Source organism: Natator depressus, chromosome 1 (assembly GCF_965152275.1).
Source record: "Natator depressus isolate rNatDep1 chromosome 1, rNatDep2.hap1, whole genome shotgun sequence".
Lineage (NCBI taxonomy): Eukaryota > Metazoa > Chordata > Testudines > Cheloniidae > Natator > Natator depressus.
Window position 1 is genome coordinate 161,145,742 of NC_134234.1, and position 22,229 is coordinate 161,167,970.

A 22,229-nucleotide genomic window follows, 5' to 3' on the forward strand; every position below is an offset into this window, starting at 1 on the left:
ATAACAGTCACTTCATTGTTCTGACATAAGTACCTTCCCCCCCTCCCCCCCCCGCGTAGTGTCTAACCAGAGTCAGACCAGCATGGGCTGTGCTATTCTGTTTGTAAAGGAGCTCCACTGTTTTAGACAGAAATTTAGAATATTGTGTTCTTTGATCAATCTCTTATTCACTATATCCTAAAAACTGATGAGTCTTTACTCAGTTTTCACTCCGGTACAACTCCTTCTGAAGTCAATGGGAGCTTTGCCTGGGAAAGGACTACAGGATTTGGCCCTTTGGCAGTAACTTACAGTCTTTGTTGCCAGCTTATACAGACTGACTTCCTTCAACAAGCCCTTTGTTACAGATTCTATAGGTTGAAATTCATAATCTCTTCTTTTAATTTTTACACTGCAGATTTTTATCCCTTTATATTCTTCTTCACCAGCTAGTAGACTTTTCCTACAGCTGATTCCTAAGGTTTTAAATGATGACATATGCATCCTCCTTTAGCAGCCGACTAATACCAGGGTTTGAATTACTATTGAATAAGCAGCAATGAAATCTCTATCAAAATAATCGGTAGTTCCAAAAACCACAAACAACAAAACAAGCAGAGTTGTACTAAATCAGCAAGACCATTTCCAGAATGAGGGGCTGTGAGTCACTTTTTTTCCCTCCCTCTGCAAAATCTACTCTGTTTCTCAGCCTAGGGGAGGGCAGGTGGAGTGGGTAGGGCATTGCTTAGAAAGTTTTGGGTTTTTTTTTAAAGTCGACATCACTCAAATCATGTGATCGGCACAGACCAATTGAAACAGATTGTGGAAAGGGGAACAGTTAAATTTGTAATTTTGGTTGTGTGAAACACTTCTTTGGGCCTCATAAACAACCACAGAACCACAAGTTGGGTACAGAGGCAGTCACACAAGAGCGGGTCCGGGATATTGGTCAGCAGACAGGGCAAATCGTTTTGACTGCAAACCACAGAGTTTCGTAGAGTGGTAAGCATCATCAAACCACAACTGATCCGCTATTTTTTTTTTAACAATTTCAGTGTTTGTTTTAGAAAAAGAATCTTATTATCTGGCTTATGTTGCTTCAAAGGCACTAAGATAAAATAGAAAGCAATGGCCAGGAGGAGGGTTATAGCAATGACCATTCTTACTTTTTCACTTCCCAAGGTGAAAGAAATCATATATTCCCCCACTTTAAAGAAAGAATAAGTTTTAAAGAGGAAACTATGGCTTCAAACAGCGTATTTGAGTCATTTCCTTCTTACCAACAGTGCTTCATGAGAGGTAAGTGCTATTCAGTGCTGTTAAATATACTTTGGACTGTCCTATGTTTAAGAAAATGCATGCTTGTTGCACACTTCAGGAAATGCTTATAATATATAGTTTTCCACTTCTGTTTTCTTTGAAAAAGTCCTACTGAAGCTAATGTCTGAGGTTATTGCTTTATTAGCTCACTATTTGTCAATTCTTTAGAGATATTATTATAACTCACTTTAGCTGTTCAAAGAGTCATGGCATCCTCACAGATTTTCCTTTTGTAAATCCAGGCACGTTATACTATTCATCGGAGTTCCACACACTACAATAGCAGTAGCATCAACCTTTTTGATTCTTTTGGCAGAATCTTTGCTTTTGAGCTACAGCCATTAAAAGTAACAGCCAACGGCATGCTGCACATATCACAGACTAAAACCAGTACAGTACTGAATGACGAGCAAGCTCATACGTACAGCCAGCAGAGCGTGATGCTGTCTCATTTTTGCTACTTTGTCAGTCGGGGTAAAGGAAGAAGAAGCATGCTCACTGGGAACAAGTAAGAAAAGCTCAGAAACTTGCTTGAAGGTAGCTGCAACTCACATAGCCCAGGCGAAGAAGAGGATCCATACATGTAGTGTTGCTTTTGGTGATATGTCCCTCTCGGATGATTCTAAATTATTGGCTGAAGCCGTACCACGTCCTCTGAGCAGGGGGAAAAAAATGAAACTGCAACCTCCAGAGAAGTCTGGCTTTTCCAGACAGTGACAAAGAAGTTTCACAAGCCTGGTCTAATAATCTCACAGCCCTCGGTAGACCAGATGCTTTAATCATTAGTTATTCATATTAGTAAGCAAGTGGACTAGCGTGAGAAATGTCTCTGCGTTCTTGCAGTTAGCCCCCTAAATAGACTGATACAACTGAACTCTTTCCCCTAAACACCAATCTTCTGACTGTTTCAAGCCATGTGTGCAGGGACATGCATATTCAGTTTGAAATGAATGCAAAACCGTACACAGATCACTCATCGATTTGGTGGTGGTGCTGTGGGAGAATAACATTTTATAACTCTTTAGTTACAGAAAGTTTCCCGGCCTCGGTAGTGTCAGCGTGAGTCATTAGTTATTCATATTAATAATCGAGCTGTGGAATGCGGAAGGCTTGTCAGCTGCCTTGTCACAACCAGCTACATTGCAAGCACCCTGCTCCTGCTGCAGCTCGGGGCCCCTCTGATTTGAAAACAGGGTGAATGTACAGAAGAAAAATGTCATTCCAGCTCTCTTTTTACCCTGCAAATGAAAGGTTTTAAGTAGATTTCTACTGGCATCGGAAGAGGTTTCAATCATGATGAGCCGTATGAGTCACACATTCTTACAGCATCTTCTAGCCTCTGCAGCAGAGATACTGGAGCTCTAGCAAGAAGCTGCTAACTGCTCCCCTGGCTCCTTCTGAACTAGCATTTCCTTTGGAGCAAAGGAAGCAATATTGGTAGAATAACAAGAATGATCTTCCTGCATTTAGTCAGCTTTTTTTTTAACTCGCCCAAATGTTTGTTTGCTATTTTATCTGCAGTACAGGAAGACTTATTGAGGAAATTTTGTTCATTTGATAAGGTAATGAAGAGTGAACCCTGTGGGGCAGTGCTTGAAGTACTAATGCCCAGCCAGCCTGTAGCAGAGTTCCGGAGACAATAGGAGCTGTACCGAGGCACCATATTTAAGTAGTGTCAGGGAAGCTAGTAAAACACTAAAGACCAAGGGCCAAATTCTCTGCGGGCATGAACTGCTGAAGCTCCATTACAGGCAGTGGAGCTGTGCGAGTTTACACTAGCAGAGCATTTAGCTCCAACACATTGTGTGCATAGCGAGAGTGTCCAACTGTGTATTATTATTCATTATTTATCTTATCGTAGCCCCTAGGGGCCCCAGGCTCGGACCAGGACCCCATTGTTCTAAATGTTGCATCGATACCTTGGACCAGATTCTGATCTCAGCTATTCTGGTATATATCCAGAGTAAGTGAGATCAAAATGGCCACTAACTGTGCGTTAGGAAAGTTTGGGCAACAGTTCTTCAGTTGAGTTAGAAAGTGACTGTTTCATAATCACCAAAGAATAAAGCATTTAAACATGAAAGCCTATGAGAGTTTTCCAAACATTCTTTTTTTGCTTCTTCCTCTTCTTCAATGAACTTCAGACAATTTAAAATACTTCACAAAAGTGCTGTTTAGGGCCTCGGGGCAAGAAAAATAATCATTCCTCTGGATGAATTGTTCTCACCCATATTTCTCAATAGTGTTTACACAGACTAGTCATTAGAAATGTCCAAAATAGTCTTATTTTTCCCGCCAAAATTTATTGCACTTTCTCTCTTAAGTGAAATTATGAGGTAAAAGGGAAAATAACAAGTTGTTTTGTGCCATGAATTTACTTTATCAGTCCATGCAGTCCTCTCAGAAGGAAATCCATAACTCTTTTTTAGCGTGATACTATGTGAAAATTGGGAAAAAAAGAGGGGAGTGGGGAAGCAAAACAATTGTTCCACCGTCTGTGAACAGTGACAGACTTAGAAAGCCTGACATATTAATTTAATGTGGTACACCACAAAGGATATGGCCCTTTTTCTATCGCACCACACCAGGTCCTCCCTTGTGCCACTAGGTAAAGAAATGAAGACTGTATTGAAACTTCTGCTGGAGCATCATGCATGCTGAACACATTAAAATGTTTGTCAGGACTACTTCTAAGAAGTGCCTTATTTTCCTAATGGTTTGATTTCAGTGTAAGTTGGGGTGGATGGCAGGAGTTTAAGGGAAGAGTACTCGTAAGGGTCTTGCTAAACTGCAGCCAGCAGAAAGCAGTCAACCCATCTTTCTGTCGAATATGGGATTATATCATCAAGGCTCTTATGTTGTAGTTTGTGTCTGTTCTTCCTGTGTAACCCCCTATTATTGTGAAGGTTTTCTCTCTGCTAGAAACATTCCAGTCAGGTTGTATCAATGAGGTCACAGCAATGATATTTTTGGAGCAGGGAGAACATGAAAACGAATTCCCTCGGAATTTCTTGTGGTTAAACAACATATAAAATAAGAAATAGGGATTTGAAAGCTGTTTCCTTGCATTCTTGGAGTAAAAAAAATGTTACTATTACCTAATACAGCCTAATAATTTTGCCTGTTATGAAAAAGAGAATCGCAAGTCTTGTTGTACGGGTTTTTAGGAAGATGCATGTAACATGGAGTGTAATATTTTGGAAGCATAGGTTATATCTCCTCATCTTCCCTTTGTTGTGAGGTCTGGCTAGTTATTTCCATATATGGAAGAGGTTGCTTCTGGATTTTGTCTCTTTGTTTTTTAGTTAAGGCACTTTAAAGCTTGTGGATAGGTGCAATTCTCTTAGAAAAGTACATGACTTGTTGCTGTCTTATTACTTATAATTTATATTATGGTAGTGTCCAGATTGGGACCCTTTTATTCTGAGTAATGTACAGAAATCTTACTGACCTTGCTCTAAATAGTTTGCAGTTAAGGCCCAGATCTTGAAAACACTTACACATGTGCTTATCTTTACTCATTAAAGTCCATGGCTCTGACTTGTCCTGCAGTTGGATCCAGGAAGTCAGTAGTTCTCCTTGGGTCAAAAGAGTCTGTCTAATCAGAAATTCTCTATTATCTGAGTCTAGATTAAGTGTATCCCCTGGTTATGACTCACTCAAAAGCTTCTCCGGTTAGAGAGTCTGAGTCTTCCTTTCATCTGAATATTTGTCTCTAAAATATTTTGGACTAATGGTGGTATAATAGCTTCTCCAACACCTACCATAAAAGCAGGTTATCTGAATAGCTTTCTTGATATCGCTCTTTGAATCAAGATGTTGAATGATATAAGTGGCATGGCTTATACTTAGCAGTGTAAATAAACACACTCATTGACTGCAGTCAAGGGTACTATTCATGGTAATAATCACTGGCCTTAGTGGTGTTTCCATGATCAGACTTTTAGTTCTAACATAGTTTTGATGCATGTATACATTTGGGGATTGCACATTTGTGAGAATAGCCACATGCGAAGTTGATTTCCAGTATGAAGCATTCAACACTGTAACAAACATTTCCTGTAAGGATGGCCATGCAATAAAAAAAAGAAAAGAAAAAACTCTGAAGAATGGATGGCATAGCATCCAACCTACAAAGTTGTCTACGGACTTCTGAGACAATCTGCTAATATTGGGGGCCCCTTGAGTGTTAAGATATGTTTCCCATTCCAAACTCTGCTTCCCTCCCAAATGCTGATCTCTGCATGGCTCATCTGTGGGGGTGTTGATCCTTAGAGAATTTTCAGAAGGGAAAGAAATAAATGAACACAGTGATGATGTCAGCCCACTAGAACCCAGTACATTATTCAGAGGATTCATATATTTTAAATATTGGAAATATCTCTGTAGAAAAGACATTTTTTCCCTCTGAGAGATATACAGCATCTGACTTTAAATTAATACTAATTTGGAAAACTCTATTCCTCCTCTTGCCCAGGTCAGTGACTTTTTTTGAGGGTGAGTAAAACAACTATATTTTCAAAATAGAAAAAAAAACACATTGCCACTGAGTGGTGAGGAGAGGGAAAGACAGTTCTAGTTCTTTGCAGACTGTCAGAACTGTAACAAAATGTTGACGAGTGTGAGCACTATAGAGTTGGTAGTGTATCTTGTGAAAAGGAAGTTGAGCTAAAGAATCTCATAAAAACCACGGTGTAATAAAAGAAAAGGCTTACACAATGTTTGATTTACACAGCCTCCCCTCTGTGTTAGACTCATTTTATCTATCTATCTATCTATCTATCTATCTATCTATCTATCTATCTATCTATCTATCTATCCACACACACACGAGTGAGTGACTCTGTGTGTGTGTGTGTGCGTGTGTGTGTGTGTTTATTTAAAAGGCTTGTATAACATTGAGAAACCAGAACACAGGAATCACTGAGAAGAAACAGGTAAAGTATCTTAAATAAAAGATTAATTTTCTGGTTTAGTAAGACTGAAAGATCATATACTGGGCCTTGACACTAAATTCAGTGTCTGAGCAAGCCGTAAAAGAAGTGATGTGCTGTGGTTGCAGGATTAGACAGGATTCATGAGCCAGTGGATATGACTGATTTACAGATACCCAAGATTGTCTCACTCTTTATCCTTTCACCAACAGTGCCTCTGGGTTACATTTCAACCAGAGAACCAGACTCTAGCTCTGAGGTACTTGTCCAGTGGGAAGTAAAGATATCTAATATATATATATATTGCCAATACGTACAACATTAATGCAAGAGAAGTTGCATTATTTTGACAGATCTAAAACCTGGAGGAGCATCACACAGTTTCATTGCCAATCAGAGGTGGTGCTAGCTCATTGGGGGCCTTAACCAGGAATATTTTTGGCTCCCATCCCCCACAACACTTACTAAAAAAAGCAAATAGGGGCCCCCTTCAGCTGCTCAGGGCCCTAAGCAATTGTTTAGTCTGCTTATGCCTAGTGCTGGCTGTGGGGCCAATGTGTAGTCCTGTATTGGTTCTACACAGCAAAGTTTCAGTACTAATTGACCATAATAAGAACAATATGCTCATGTTTAAATGACATTTATAATCCTATGATGTTGGCAAGTTCATGGTGGTGAAAGGTAAATTAAGTATTTTATTGTGAAGCAGAAGCAGACATTCTCTTTAGCTTATTATCTTTGAAGAGGGAATCTACAACTAAACATGGGAGAGAAATTACTATTGATTTATGTATAAATGGACATAATTGCTGTTAAAACTTAAGTGGAACCACTATTGAGGAATCTGTGAAGCTATATTCTCTGTGTCTAGCCTCATCTTTGAAATCTCCACTATAAAACATTATGGAACCATATTACCAGTTGGGGATCAGGGAACTCATCATGATCTGGCCCCCATCATGCCCATACTCCACAGCTGGTGCCAGTGCACCCTCTGGATGTTCAGGGGGTTGGGAGGGGCTGAAATTTCCTGTGCTGGGGCAATCCCCATCAGCCTGCTAGGGCTAGTTTAAGGCACCCCTGTACCGCTCCGGTGGCATAAAGATAGCTTAGCAAGAGAAGAGGAATCAGGCCTTTTGAATGCTCACTTTAAATATAAAGATACAGCATTGGAGTACATCTACTGGGGGAATGGAAATCCTTTTTCTTCACAGAGGGTGGACCATGGTTATAATTCGAAAAATAAGTGTAAAAATGGCATCACGTCATCTACATCTATCTCTCAAAATTTTTCAGATCAAATTTGCTCAGTTTATAATAATAGAAGGGGATATTTCTAATGGCCAGCCCTGCAAAAACAACTTGCCCTGAAAACACAACAAAGTCAAGCTGAGTTTTTTCTGGCTCCTGTTTCATTGAAAAGCAACAAAGATTCTGCAGTCAGAACTGAGTTAACAATTCAGATGAAGTAGAACAGAACCTGGCTCACCCACCCATAGCTGTGTTGGCCCTGCAGCTGTAACACCAGAATGAGAAGCTAAAGCAAGCGACTTTGACTGAATAGGAAAGCAAATCAGTGTTGAATAAAAAGGTATACACATCACTGAATGTAACTGCACTTTAAATTTGAGTCCTACCAAATCCCTCAGTATCCACTGTGAGGCTGCAGGCCTCAAAGTAGGATTTTGGTTTCAATTAAGCTGTGTGAAATTACTGGTGCAATTAATATGTTAGCATAAGGCTCCTAATGTTAACAAAGTATTCTCTAGGATTTCAAAGTGCAGTCAGAGCTAGTGACATACCACACAATTCCTTCGCTGCAGCCTTCAGATTTTATACAACTGTGTGTATTGCAATTTGAAAATCTAAAAGTTTATTCAGAGTGAGGTCTGATTTTTTTTTCAAAATTACAGACACACATCCAGTCCTTACTCTTTATGGTGAGGAGGAGCACATTGCACATTGTGAAACAAGTCCTCAAGCTGATGTAAATTCATTCGTATCCGAGAAGCTATACCAGAAATAATTTTTCAAAGAATGTGTTGTTAGCCTCTGGAACTCATTGCTACTGGATACTTTTGGGGTCAACGGTTTAACAGGATTTGTAAAAGGACTGGACATTTATAAGGATAACAGTATTCAGACTTAAAATAGCGAGACTTAAAAGAACAGGAGCTTTGGAAGTGTTATAATCCCTCCCCCCCGCCCCCATGTTTCAGGGCATAAGCCAACCTCTACCGATTGATGGGTAGGAAGAAATTTTCTCGTGTAGGCAGGTTATTCCAAAATTGCCCTCTGCAGGATTACTGCACTTTCCTCTCTGGAGCTAGCCACTGTCAGAGCCAGGATACTGGACTAGATGTACTTCAGGTCTAATTCAGTAAACAATTCCTATGTTCCTATGACAAGCCACAAGCACATATTACACTAATGCCCTCGCCACCACCTCCCTTCTGATTTTATGAGTGTATATAATATGAATATGGAGCTGTGACAAACTAATATAACTCTCATAAAGGCCTGTAGTAATTTGGTATCTCCCATGTATTTGATAGCTTCAGACTTGTCTGAACAAGTATCTGTCTAGCCCCTAGAAGAGCACCATATACAGCAGATTTGCCTCTGTTAAATTGAGAGTTAGAGCTGGAAATGAGGCTAGAAATTTCTGGGTTGCCAATATAAAGTCTTCAAAATAAATGACTTTTCTTTCACATTGGTCCCAGCAGGATAAATTACAGGTTTAAATACAAGATATTTATTAGTGTAAAACATAGAATTCACTATGAAACTGGATGCAGATATTTGAAATATCCTAAAATGGCATTAGTAGATTTGATCATAAGTCTGAGAAAGTAGAGAACACCTGGAGTTGCTACCCTTACAGGAATGCTTCCAGTTCATCCTTCATACCATCTTCAATGCTAACCACTTCTGCTTGTGAGGAAAGCTGTGTGAAATTTGTCAGTTTCACTTCACAGAGACTTGTGAAACCATGTCCTATGGTTTTGATCTATCTGGGTTTTTTACCCCATATATTTAGTTTTGAGTTTCAAATTCCAGTGAACCCAAAACTCACTCTGAATAGTTAAGAGGGGTTTTTTTTTGGTTCTGATTTCATGCTGAAGTCATGAAGTGATCATGATTTTGAGACACACTCGTAGTCTGTCCTCAGGTTTGGTTGTGACTGGGCTAAGATACAGCTGAAGGATGTGCATCTCGAAGCAAATCTTTCCATGAATGTGGTCTGAGTTTAAGGAAACCTGAAACCAGCTGGATTACATATGATTTGCTGCAAACATTTCAGCCAACCCATCCTTGTCAACTCATTGACCCTATCAGACCCTTGACCCTTTAATTTGCCCTTTTATGGTCTTTAAAGGGGAGAGATGTCCATCTGTTAAAATATTTTTAAAGCTACAAGTACAGTCCCCAAATATGCAACAGATGCACAAGTTCCCCTTATGACAAATATATTACACATTCTAAATCCTGGTCACACCCTCATCTCTCATTGCATTTTAACTGCTTGTATGGTGCACACCTGTGGTGTTCAGGCAAAGCATGCGGCTTTGGGATAGTCATACATTCATAGTAGCTTTCAAATTATTTTGCACTTTTTAAAAAACATATATAAAGAGGTCTATATCAACAAACATATGATAAAGCTTCATGCACAAACCTAAATTACTTTATAGTCAGATAACACAGCTTCTGTTAGCATGTTGAGCTTAGTATGCAGCATTTAGTTTCACACCATTTGCAATGTGTATATGAGCTTTTTCACCTCTTAATGGATATGTCTGTATTTATACTTTGCACATCAAAGAGTAACATGTTGAAAAGTTACTCATGGCATAATTCTTAGCATGCAGTCCTGTCCTCACTGAAGTTAATGACAAGACTCCCACTGACTAAAGTGGGGCCAAGTTTTTGCCCTTTAATCTTATAGTAACTATGTATAAAAACCTGAAGAAAAAATCAAAGGTAGGAACAAGGCTAATTTTGAACCTCTGAGGATCTCCCAGTGGAGCCAAGAGAATTGTCATTAAGCCACAGATGTCTTGAACTGGTGAAAATGGGATTGTCAGAATTGGAAGATTGCTGGGGTGTGTGGAGGGGGGGGCGTTAATCCATAACATCTTTGCCCTAAACAATTACACATAACATATGTTATACAGCAAGTTTAAGAGTAACTTTTTCCTACTCGTAGTTATTGGATTATATTTTAAAAGTTAAAGAGAAGAAAAGTTACTAAGTGACTGGCCTGATATGGTGGTGGTCCTGAACTAAACGGTGTGAGCATTGTAGGAGTCTTGATATGAGCCTTTCTTTATCACATATCATCCTCTAGCCATACATAGAAATCCCACTGACATAAGTATGAGCTCTACACAAAAGAGCAAGGTGAGGATATGGTCCTTTAACATTTACAACAGGAATTTTGTGAGTGCAACTTTAAGTTCTGTCCCTATTGCACATTGCCATATAGAGAACGCTGAAATGTGAATACATATTACCCCTAGGCCATAAGAAGTGCAACTGAGTGTTACAATACAGTCACTAGATAATATCAGGCTTTTGTAAAGTGTTACTGGGTTTTTTTTGTTTTTTGTTTTAAGGCCTGCATGTAAATATTTCTGATTTTGCTTAAACTGGGTGTAACAAAATTCATAGCCCGAGGAGCAAAACCAACAACAAGCTGTGACTGTGGGCTGCCAAATCCGTGTGAAGAATTTATAAAGCCCTGGACTTGTGTGGTGGTAGGAGCACTGCTGTACTCCTGTACTTTACATACTGTAAATGGAGATATAACCTGATTTAACAAGAACACTTACATCTGAACTAAATGCTGGAAGTCTAGCCGGACAGTAGAGACATATGCTTTCAGGAGGGTTAAGTGAATTTGTTGCCTTTCAAAGCTGACAGGTAGACAACAGTGTCATCTTATCCCTAGCACAAGTACCACACGGGGGGCAACAATGCAAACGTCCCTCCATCCACCTGCTAGTGCACCTTAATAGCCAGGCCTTCAGGGACCGCCTCGAGGAGCAAATGGGTACTATAGTCTACATGCCCATTCATGTTTTTGGCCTTTATGTTGAGACTGTATAAAGTAATAATGAGTGGTGGGTGTTTGATGTTGGACACCAGCCCATTAAAACCAGCACTGTGGATGGTCCAGTGATTGGGGCACTGGTCTAGGCCTTGGGAGACCCAGCTTCAATTCCCTGATTGACCACAGACTTTCTGTGTAACCTTAGGCAAGTCACTTAGTCTCTCTAGGCCTCAGGTCCTATCTGTAAAATGGGGATCATAGCACTGCCCTGCTTCACAGGGGTATTGTGAGTCTAAAGATTGTGAGGTTCTTTGATTTCTACTGATGAGAAGTGCTATTTGAGAGTTAGGTATTATTGTTTCATATACCAATAGTAACATATTTTGATCACCATTTGCCTAGGGTGCACTGCAGCACATAACCTGCAAGTGAGAGAGGTGAGTAATATCTCACTATCCAATCCCCTGAGCCATCTAGTCCTCTGCCCTCCCCCTCCCTTCCCCTCCTCCCCCCGATTAAAAGGGTTAATCTCCCAAGCAAATATGGGAAGTCTCCTGGTTACAGTATGTCAGGCTATCATGAAAACAGGAGATTAAGAAGGAGATCTCACATTTTCCTGTGTGAAGTTATGGAGTAAACTGTGAAAGCTTTATTGTGATAATCCGATCCTCTTGCTGCCTTGCAGTTCTGTGCTAAGCTCTCAGCTGCAGTAGATTGTTTTAATGAATGAAAATTCCCATTTGAAGTGTGTAAATCTATGCATGCCTGTTCTTCATGGTATGTTCAGTTCTGGAAGAATTTTTTTCTTCTGTTTAGATTGCAGTAGTAGACAAGTGCTGTCTACTCATTTGGTTTTTACACTTGAAAGTTGTACTGGTAGGAGTGTGACTTTTTTTTTTACACAGAAATAATTATGCTCGTACAAGCCCTAGCATGGATGCAATTGTAATATACCATACTGTAATTAAAGTGCCATATACTGATATAGCTTTTTCTCCTTACTGTGTGGGCATAAACTATATCAATATATTCTGATAATTGCATCCACATCTGCAGGAGGGAGGGTGTTTACCACTTTAACTACACCAGTATAGCTAAAGCCATACAACCTCCCGGGGTGGACCCTGCTATATCTGTCTAAAGGTGCTTATTCTGGTTCTAGCTATATTGGTATAGTTAACGTGGTACAACTGTTCTGTGTAGTCAAGCCCAGATTCAAAACCCACTAATGTCAGTGGAAAGACTCCCATTGACTTCAGTCAGCTTTGGATCAGGCCTCTAGTGGGCAACTCCCACCACGTAAAAGTCAGAGTGTTAACCACCCAAAATAAGGGTACAGTGCTAATGCAGCTCAATTCAGCAGTCTCTCATCCCGCAACTATACAAACAAATGAGTGCAAAAGAAAAAGTAGGGAGGCTAATTCCTCTCCATTGTAGACGCTTGCCCCCTTCTCAGGAGCTACCTCTGAAGCAGTTTCGCTCCTTTTAATTGTGTTTGCCAGGGCCATTAAATAAAAATTCCATTGAATATATTGGAGATCACATTTCAGGCTGCCTGCTGACTGGAAGACTCCTTTTTACATGCTCATTAGACCAGCCTCCACCTGCTCCCTTTCTCTCTCTTACTCCCCCTGTTTCCATCTCTCTCCTATGAGAGTTTCATGCTTTCAGCATGCCTCAGCCCCCTGAGCCCTGCTTTGACTAAACGCAGCAGTTTAAGATCAAAAGCATTATTTAAACAGAAGCAGTTGGAGTTTTTTTTAGACTTTCATCTTCCCTTTCGGCTTTCAAAAAGCCCACTCCAGCCAAAGGGATTAGAAAATACAACAGGCCCACACTGCAGGCTGTTGCTCTGGATCAGCTTTGACAACCCCTGCTGTGTCACAGTGGATTAACCTAGTATCCTACAAGTTACAGGCCACACACTTTAAAACGAGAGTACAGTCTGATGGGTTCTTTTTTAAGTTCTGCAAAGATCTGCTAAGCCAGAATGCTGCCTATTTTCTGCTCTAAGCATTTGTTATTAAGCATGCTGGGCATTATAAATTATTGCTGGAAGTGTACCGGGCACAGGGCAGGCACGTCCATTTTTAATTGCCTGTGTCTTGCTGTCTGAATTTTCAATGTCCAGTCTTCATCCAGTTATTGGGCATCCTTATCCGCCCCTGATTTTGCATAACTGAATAGATAGACTCAGAGGGCAGGTCCTCCGCTGGTGTGAACTGAGATAACTGTTGAATGGAGCTAGGTGGGCATTTGGCATTTGTAAAGGCTGTCTTTTTAATAGAAACCATTGTGTTTGATTTCACAACCATAAACTGAGTTAAAACAGCTTTTATTCCAGAGCAGAGGGAGTAACACCTGACAATATTATTCAGCATATTTCCTGTTCTGTTTATGAGTTGTCCTCTCTGTGTCTCTGCAAAATTCTCCTATTGATTCTTTATTCACAAATTTCTTCAGCAAATAACTCTCTATTGTCAGCTCATTGATTACATATGTTCACATTAGGTTGGCTTTTACTTACTTAAGTCGTGTAGTATCATTTCTGTTCACCTACTGGTCAAGCTGACCAAGACAGTATGAACTGCCTATTTTACAGTCTCCTGTATAATCCATAATTTGGTTTTGGTGGGTAGTTGAGCATACGAGCTTAAAATTGTAGCTTTTTCTGAATGTTCATACTAGTTAAGCTTGTTTTCTCAAGTGACCTTGGAAAATGAACACAAAAAGGTCAGAAACATGGTTGAATTGAAATGTGCTTAAACATTTAAATGAGTATTCTTGGGGAAACCTTTACCACAGTTCCCTAACCTCAAATTCATTCTGAAATTATCTTTCTTTCTGAAGTAATTTTTGCCTTAACATTTCAGCTTCTTTTTTTTCCAGGATATTCATCACAAGTTTTGTTGTGTGAAATGTTAACAAAATTCTTATTTAAAAATGCCACTCCTTGCACATCATTCACACTGCTGTTCAGGGAGGGGTTGAAATAAGAATCAACATAATAACCCACCTAAAACAAAACAAAACAAAAAAAACTGTCCTGTTTTAAGTGGTAGTTAATTTTGGTAATCTTCCCCTCCCCTATTATTTCCTTACAGATGAGATAAATTACTCTAACATTGAGTTTTTTTCTACTATTTGCCCATTTCAGAGGCTCCTTCAGTAAATAATCCTGCACATTTCTAGTACCTGTATTGCGTTGTCGGGTTTGCTTGTATTACAGTCCAGTCAGGCACATGGAGACTAAAATATCATTAGTTTAGGGTGACTAGATAGCAAGTGTGAAAAATCAGGACTGGTGGGGAAGGGTGATAGGTGCTTATTTAAAACAAAGCCCTAAATAGAGGGACTGTTCCTATTAAATTGGGTCATCTGGTTACCCTACAGTAGTTAGATAACTTGAGTCATAATCAAATCCTAAGTAGGTGGATCATGTCTTTGATATCCAAGGAGTATGTATGAAAATAACTGCACTCATTTTTTTCTGTCATCAGAAACCAGCACAGAAGCACATGAGTGTAAAGAATACAGCAAGAAGGGAAGATCTATTTTATTGTGTAGGTCTGATTTAATTGTTACATTGCAACATGCCAGGAGAAGTTCTGTTGGCCTCAATGGAGTAACTTTGGTGTATCCCATTCTCACTGAGTTCCGAAATTAGGCTCTCCATCTCCATTGGGATCTCCTCCCAACCAATTCTGACTGGCACTTTTTGGGGGCTGGAGGTGGCTGTTGGTATCTGATACACAGGTGTTTAAAGTTGCCTTTGCTAGCTAGCCAGCGTCAGTCACAATAATGGAATATAAGTAACTCCCACAGTTGCTGTATGGGGAGAGTAATCCATTGGCATTTAGCCATCTTTTAACAAGCTTGGTGATTGAATTAGGGCCACTGTTCTCAGCCCCATTTCACATACCTATTAAATTCTCTCCCTTTCTTCACGGATATTTTGATTAGAATAAGATAGATACAGGTGATGAAATAAAGCAGTGCTTCCAGGCCTAACAGCCGTTACAGCTCCCCTTTGTTTGGTGTTTCTGCAATACGTCTTGGGCTCTTTCAAGTCGGTACAGAGAGTAAAAGAGAAGAGGGGATAGAGAAATAGGCCCCTGGTGGTGATGACGTTCAGTAGTTGGGTTTCCAAGTTCACAGCTGGCACATTCATCCACTACCTTTATATGGTCCAGCTGTTCAGTGAGCCTTTCTGCTGCGTTTCAGACCCTGCAGTTCCAAATTGTGCATGCTCCAGAGGGCATCCCGGGTTTGGTGTTCAGATCGCCTTATCAATAAAAACAGCATGCTACTGCATTTGTCTGAGGATGTTTTTTGCTGGAAAGGTGGTAGCCCTACTAGTGTCTCTTGTGATGTGCTAAGGCAACTCGGTCAGTGCAGAGACAGAAGGGGTTCTAAAAAAAAAAAGTCAGAAAGATATTCTTACGTTCTTTCATATAAAATGCGTGCCAAGGAAATGAGAGATTTGGGTACTGATGCAATTTATAATGTAGAAGACAGACATTAACAAGGTTGTTAAGCCAAATGCTTGACTGAAGCAACATACGGAAGGTTATGTCTGTAAGATTTCAGGCTTTAGGATTTTCCCCTCTATTAATCCATGCTGCAGTGGAAAATAAAAAAGAAGTTGAAATGTGTGGCTTTTAGTAAACAAATAATATATGTACATTTTCGGTCATATTCTGTCCTGGGCCAACACTGAAGTCAACCACCAAGATAAAATTACTGTGATGTGCCAGTCAGAAGCTGGCTCAGGGATTAGAGAGTGGCGTTCCTGTACCTGATACCTTGTAATCATTGCTGCTAAAGGATCTGTGCTTGGTACTTAATGTTTTAAGATAATTATCCTTTGTGGGAGTTGGGCAGCGTCCTTCTCCCGCTCCTTCATGTTACTGAGACGCTTTGAGCGATGTTAGCCTACATCTCCAGCATTTTGCTACAGTAACTCATTTTGGCGATATTGCTAGAGAAGTTCTTTGTATTGGAATGTATTGAGATCTGCCTCAAGTACAGCAGATAATGACAATGTTGAATGTAAATATTCTCACCATGTTGGTAGTATGCTCATTCAGTACAAGGATAGCAGTACTGGGAAAGGCTCTTTTTATTAGAGCTGTGGAAAAGTTTTCATTAAAATATTTGCTGTTTTTTTCCTTGGTGGTTACTGAATCTCCAACATTTTGCTTCACTGGGAAATGTCAGGAGGCTGGTTGATTTTTGTTCAAAGGAAAGCATGAAAAAATGTGGAAATCCCCTTTCATGGAACTATGGGGTTGGTGAAATTTCAGACAGGAGCTCTCTCCTTTCTGGGGTGGGGAGGGAGGTAATTTAATTTGAATTCAGAAAAATCTAGTTTGTGTGCAAGAAAGGGGCATGTGAACTGTCTGGTTTATCATGCACTGTATGTACCAATTTGGCCCAGTTTTTTGAGGCCCTACACCTAAGAGGAGAGGGAGGGTGTAAAAAGAGGAGCTGGCTATCTACCTTGAGCTTGTGTAACAGATTACACACAGGTTGTAATTTCTGGAAACATCTTAAAGTAGCAGGGCAGTAGCATTCTCCCCATTTTCCAGTCAGAGAACTGACAGAGAGATTATGTGATTTACCCATGGAAGTGTGTGGTAGAAGTGGGAACAGAACCTTAGTTTCTTGAGGCACAGTTCAGTGTCTGAGTATCCACAAAACCATCCTTCTTCTGAGCTTTGCATTTTACATTTCCTAGAGTGACTATTCCCACCAGAAACCTAATTTAGAGTTATACTCATCCCAGAAGGGTACAGAAATTTAGAAGCCCAATCACAACTGAGCAACAGAACTCAAAAAGCAAGGCATAAATTAATGGAAATTCATGAAAATGTTGTCCAATAATTTTGAACAGATATATTTTTTTAAAACTGAGAGCTGTTTGTGGACATTCTTCAAACAGGAAAAGAAGGAACACGTGTTGAAAAAATTATTCATTACATATTATTTGCTCAGCTCTTCTGGAAGTATTTAAAATATCATATACAGGAAAAATAACTCACTAGGGTTTTCTTTGGACTGGCTTAAAAACATCACATTTTCCCACCAGTCAAAATGGCTTCTGCTGGCCTTCCTGAGCCTCTTGAGCACATGGGATAGGCTCAGTCAATCAGAAAAGCCAGACATGTTATGTGACTTCAAGCATGCCATGAAAATGAACCACGCCAGCTAAAAAGTGCACCACTAAAAGATGCACTGAAATTTTCAAGAAATCAGGAGGTGTAGGTGGTGCTTGGGGGGTGGGTGGGGACAGAAGCAACTAGGCACAAGTTTGATATTTTTTTCTGACATGAAAAAATTCAAAGAAAAACTTTGCTTCAGGGCAAAATGTTCCCCTCAGAAGCACAGAACTACTACAGTGATGGGCATTTTGGAAAAAGCCTTAAAGATCAAGATTTCTGCTGCAGCCCTCCAAGGCATACTCTGCAGTGGTAGAATTCAGCTTTCCATTGCTAATTTAACACCGGTTCTGAGAGAAGACTATGTAATTGAAATCTGGAGCATGAATCTGAAAAGCTAATTTTGCTCCCGGTAAGACTAGGCAGTACATAAAGGATAAGTGTTGGCCATGTGATCACTGGACCCTGGGCAAAAAAGGTATTTCCCTTTGCTCATATCTGACTTCTGAATAGAAATCCATGCTTGCCGTACCTTGCCCATGTGCTTAAGTGCTCATGTAGATACGAAAGAATTGTAACTAAGAAAGGCTAAATGACCGCCAATAGACACACACATCCCGCAACCCGAGTAGCAAAGCTTGGTGCAGGGGGTTCCATAAGGCTGGGGAGGAGAGAGACGGAAAGGGGCCTCAGGAAGAGCTGAGCCACAGCCCTGGCAAAGCCATAGTCGCTGCTGCTGGACTTCTGCTCTCTGGGACCAACCGTTAATGCATCTGCATAGTCAACCTGTCCTGCCCCCAAACCCCACTATGTAACGATGCAGAGGGAGCCTTTGTGGAATTGGCTTCATAGCAAAATATGTTGACTCCATTCCCCTGTGCTATGGAGTCGCGCTGACTCTTTTGCAGTTGGGAGGAGTTGGGGGAGGATGAGATTTGCCCCAGTAATTGAAGTGCAATGCTTTAGAAAACAGCAGCAAGAGAAATTACAGTCTGGTCTAAAACAATGCTTTGGAATCCCGTAATATGAAGTGTGGACTTTGTAACTCCAAACAGCAAAGAATCCAGAACACAGGTATGTTTGTTTGTTTTAATCGGTTGCTCCAGAGAGGAGACCCTGTGCTCCTCATTCCTTCTTTTAGTTGTGGTGCACCTGAAGAAACTCCCCTGAAACAAAAAGTGGATAAGCATTGCCTCTGAGGTGGAGTGCAGTGCCTCTTTCTGTGAAGTGACAGGGAAGCTGACAGCTTAGAGGGAGGTATCCTGTTTGTTGAAAAACAACTGACAGTTAAAGCAGGGTTGCAAGAGCGAGAAAACCACAGGTCTCTGAGCTAAGCTGATAACAGGCCTCAGCAGCTTTTGCAGAAGTTCCGTCCCTACTGAACACTGATGAAAAAAATGCTCAAGTGTCACTGGCTCTTTCCTGTTTCGCGCTTTTAAGCAGTGCCGTTTCTTGCTGTTAATTTATGCCACATTTTTTCAGTTACTTGCTCATTTTTCAAAGTATCCTCCACTGCTATAAACAGAGTGACAGGCACAGAGCAGGCTGTGTCTGACCCTTCAAAACGATGATTACATTTGCTAAATGACTACAGTGGAAGCCACGGGTGTCCAGAAATTTTAGAATTTAGCAGTCTAAGGCCCTCATCCTGAGAAGAGAACTGCATGTGCAGTTGCTCTCCTTTTAAACACTTTGTTGTATCTTAAATAATAATAATAATAATGAATAATAATAATAGCTAGCTCTTATACAAGACTTTTCATCCTTAGATCTCAATGTGTTGTATGAAGGAGGTCAGTATCATCAAACCTTACACTCAGAATACATTTAGAAGAAAAATCCAATCTCTCAAGACGGGCAAAATTTTCAAATCTGGGGACCTAAATTTAGGCCTCTAAATCCATATTTAGGCCTTGATCCTGCACAAACTTAAAGATCCCAATAATGCAAACACTTATGCATGTGCTGAACTTTACTACCATGAGTAGATCCATTGATTTCAATGGAATTACTGGTGGCAGGAAAGTTAAGAACACTCATAAGTGTTTGTGTTTGCAGCATTAACTTTAAATGTGTAAGCGATTCCTCCCTGCAACTGCTCAAGTTTTTAAAATTACATACACATGTAAGTTGTTGAAGGATCTAATTAACTGTGACCTGTGTTGCAAAGGTGCTGGGCACCTGGAGCTCCCACCAAAATAAAATGAGAACTGTGGGTGTTCAGCACCACTGAAAACCAGACCATTTTATTTAGTGCCTAAATATTGATTTGGGTGACTAACTGTAGGCCCCCAGGTGTGAACATTGACCATAGTGCCCGGTACTCAAGTCGTATAAAATGGCATAACTCCATTCGCTTCAGTAAAGCTGCTCGATAGAGCTGGTGGAAGATTTTTTTGTTTTTCATTGTAAAATGGTCTTTTATTATAAACAAAATGTTTCATGAAAATTTGTCAACATTATTAAAATGTTCTGGTTTTTAGCACACAAAAAACGGTGACATCTTTAACAGATAATTTTATTGACATTTTATTAACATTTTTATTGCCATCAGTTTCAAATTCAGCATAGGGAATTTTTGTTTTCAATATAGAAATGCAGCTTTCAGAAAATACATTTTGGCTCATGATGTTGAAAACTATTTTAACAAAAAATCAATATACTTTAGGGGGAGGGACTGACCAACCAATACATTCCACGCAAAAGGGTTTGCATTTTAACCCCATGAAACAATCCATTTTGGAATTTTCAAATGTTCCTCAAAGACCTTTTAGTTTGTTTCAGCCAGCTCTAGATCTGGACCCTGGACCCTAGAAGCTGGGCAATCATATAGGGAGGAGGACATAGTTCCTACACCAAAGAGTTTACAATCTAGAAAAGGGACCAATGCGAAAGGACAGGCAATAGGTGCATACCATCCAAGCAGACACATTGATACTGCAAAGACTGAAGCACACATGCAGCTTGAAACGAAACAGAAAGATAAATTGTTTTGAATAGCGCTCACATCAGTTTAACAAATGTTTGAAGAAGTGTAAAAGTACCTCTTCTCCTACAAATTATTCTCTCCCCCAACAACACCTTTAATTTTCTCCTGCAGCCTCCTGACCACCATTGTTGCCCTCTTTTAAACTCCCTCCTAATTGTCTTTCTGGTCAAAAGGAGCCAGCACTAACAGCCTGCGGTGCTCATTGGTGGGAGCTCCAGAGACAGATGATTGTTAGGAAACCAGTTGTAGCTCCCTGATTCTGAGGTCACTTTGGCACTAGCTGTGGCCCCCTGTGGAGGTTGTTCTACATTCCAGCAGCTGGTGATGATCTGCCTGGGCTCGCCCTCCACATGGGGACTGTTAAAGTGCAATGCTCCAGACATGCCCTGTATGCCAGAGGCTAAAGAGGGGCTATGCAATGGCCAGGCAATCCCCAGCTAGGGGAATGTAGCCAGTCTGCTCCCTTTGCACCATCGGAGTGACGCAAAGTGTGTGCAGTGCACAGAGAACCTGGCCTGATATTCCAGGTACAACTGTACTTGATTTATATCAAGAGAGATGATTAGCTCATTGCTTTGGGATGACAAGTCAGTGGTTTGTAGTCTGAAATTGCATTGACTATTTTTGTGCAGAATGTGATTCTTCAGTATGAAGATTATTTTTCTTTGGATATATTTCTCAGGGCAGGCTCCTGGAGACCCAAAAGCTGGGTGGAACAAAGTAATTTGGCATTCATCCCAATATGACAGTGGGCGGAAACTACTGTAATAGAGTTGCCAGCATGCTCCCCTGACTCAGGCTTGTATGACAAATCACAGGGATGTGCGGGGTGATTCTGAGAGGTTATGACCATATTTTGCTGCTGTGATTTTTTAAAAATTTGTTTTACGTTGTGTTTAGCATTTCAAAGACTTCTAGTTTTGATGGGGAGGGTAGAGGATAGAGCAATCAGTCAAGAATGTGTGTGTATGTAAGGGCTCGTAGGGGAGAACAGATACAGGGTTGGTGAAGTGGTTTTGATAGTGGAATATTAGAGCTGCCCATTGAGCTGACAGTAAAGGCATTTGTCAAGGTGCTTGACTAGCCAATATAAAGTACACATTTTCTTCTCTTCCTCCCTTCAGTTCACATGTCTTTATTCTGTTAAGCAAATGCTACAGGTATGAACTTGGCTGCTAATGCAAGAAAACACCTTAGTGTGCTAAACACTGCAGAAATAATGAAACTATTTCTTTTCTACTTTCCCATTTACATCATGCTAATCCCAGTTCATCCTTTCCCTGATGAATGCACCAGGCATGCACATTAAATGTGCTTCTTCCAAATGGCTGAATGTTCTTTTGTAGCATTTTCATCGGTATATCCCAAAGTGCTTTATGAAGGAAGTCAATAACATTATCTCCATTTCACAGGTAGGGAAACTGAGGGGCAAGTGACTTGGCCAAGATCACTCACCAGACCAGTGCCAAGACTAGAGCCTAGGTTTCCTGAGTCCCAGGCCAGTGCTCTATCTACTAGGCCACACTGCCTCCCCAGTCAAGCTGGTGAGCACTCATGCAAGGTGGTAAGCACACTGAATGCCCATTGATGCTGGTGGATGTTAAAGATGCTCTGTACCTTGCAAGATTGAGCCCTAACTTAACATGCTACTTTTAATTGCTGCTGAAACATACATATGATGTTTGCTTGGTGTAGTTTTTATTTTATTTTATTTTCTGAAGAGCAAACACTTAAAAGAAACCCAGTACCACAATGCTAATCAATGGTTCTGACTTTATAAAGCTGTGATT